A 2,175-nucleotide genomic window follows, 5' to 3' on the forward strand; every position below is an offset into this window, starting at 1 on the left:
ATTGATACTAATGATACACGCCGACACGTGTGAAGATAAGCTACAGATTCTGATAAGTATTGGGAATTTTGGATGTTAATGATTCCGTAAGTCTTTACCCTCCCTACCATGACAATGCTACTTAAAATATTTACATTGTCCCTTGGCCAAGTTCAAAATAACTCTACCACATATTTAAGAAAGTGTTCAACATAAGTACTCGACAAACCATTAAATCTATTTATTCACAATTCATTCTTTTTCAATATATCTTCAATCATAATTCCATTTATATAAATTCAGTTTAGTAAACGTTTCCATTAAATCTCTTTTACAAACTAACAAATTTTTAATCTACGCATAATTATCCTAGTCATTCTCTACTCTTCATTTTCGTTTATATTCAGTGAGTAAAATAAAGTATATAAAAGTGAAGTATAAAGTAAATTGTCATAAGTAATTGAATATAAAATTAGCAAATATAGTTACATAATCTTTAGTCAAATGCAGATCTTATTTTATTTAGACGTTCGAGTGGCATTTTGTTAGAAGTTAATTATAGGTGATTCATAATAATGTTTTTTTTTTATCATTGTTGTTTTGTAGTACTCACGACCTTAATATCCACTCCATGATGTGCGTAAAGTTGGGCCCAAGTTCACGTTGACGTTGTCGAGCTGTAGGTCAAACTTTAAAGGTTCTAAGATAAATTCCTATTCAAATGCCAAAAGTTCCGTCAATCTGCGAGTATTTAATTCAGGTGTCGGCTGTAGAGCAACCAAATGCTCCTATATAGGCCTGGCCTTCCTTACGCCTTGGGGTCGAATCTCTTTGCCACTTTCACACAAATCGCACACGGAAATTTATTGAAATATCCCACTCTTATTTTTGTGAGATTGGATATATATATAACTAATTATATTTCCACGTGTATGTGGAGTTTAAATGGGCAGCGTCAAAATTGTGAGCGTTCGCCACGAAGTTTAATCCGATAATGAATTAAGCTCTGGGAAGCTGCATGCCGGTGGTCGCTGTTATAGCTTTTCTTTTCCTAACTGATTGGTCTAAGACAATTCTCTCACTTTTTGTTTTACACAAAAGCTGCTATAATTTAGGGCGAGGGTGTCTTGAAGAGTTATTACAGTGTAAAGTTTAGTTGGTCACTACACCCACAGATAAGGGTAACGAGACTATTTCAAGGAAGCCTTATCTGAAGAAACTCCTTGTTTTCTAGCTTGTATATCCTTCAAATGGAATACTCCTAATTTCTTTCCTCTCTCATCCTCTAATTCATAGTAGTACGAGCTACGTTTCTTATAAACTTTAGCTGGGATAAATACAGGTGCCAATTTACTACTGAATTTCTTTACGGCCTTACTTTGTGTTTTCTTCCGTTCGTAGCGCGAATTTTCGCCAGAACATTTTTTTACGTTGTTGTGTTTAAGGAAGTTCTGAGCAGCTAATCCGCCTACGCAACTTATTGTTGCTCCAGAATCTAATAAAGCCTTGTAAGTTTGACCCTCTATATTGATATCCGTATAGAGTCTTTGGTCAGAGCTAAGTACTATAGCTGAAATAAGTTTCTGTCGGTCACGACGAACCTTCTTCGAAAATTCTCTCAATCGGCTAGTAGATCGTCTGGGTTTTAAATGAGTCCCTATACTATCTACTTTACTAAATATTTCTCTACGCTTATTATTGTAATTTTGAATTCTTATGTGTAAGGGTATACAAGAAAAATGAATATCAGGCTGACCTAAAGCTTCTATCTCCTGAAATTCACGGGCTTCAGTGGTTGACTTTGACTTAGCAACTACGGATGTATCTTGTTGCTCAGAGAAACATCCTTTTGTCGGTTTCCCGGATTACAGTTTGGACAAGTCGGTTTGTATTTTTCTTTAAGTCCGCAACCGTAACAAAATATAATTCTTTTAGCCATACAATCATCGAATCTGTGGCCTTGTTTGTCACAATTCCAACAAGTTGTGGTGTTTCGACGTTGAATTTGGTTTACTTCTTCACCTACTCTTACTAAACCTGTTTCCTCTTCTTCGGTGGTTAATTCTGCCACGCAGGAGCGATAAGGTTTCGGCTTAAACGTCCTGAGATTGTTATAAAACTGTTCATGCCTGCGCACTTCGTATCGGAGTTGTGTTCTGTTTGGAATTTTAAGATGCAACAACTCATGATGTAAGC

The sequence above is a fragment of the Drosophila erecta genome, unplaced genomic scaffold (genome assembly GCF_003286155.1).
Source record: "Drosophila erecta strain 14021-0224.00,06,07 unplaced genomic scaffold, DereRS2 tig00000367-arrow-arrow-pilon, whole genome shotgun sequence".
Lineage (NCBI taxonomy): Eukaryota > Metazoa > Arthropoda > Insecta > Diptera > Drosophilidae > Drosophila > Drosophila erecta.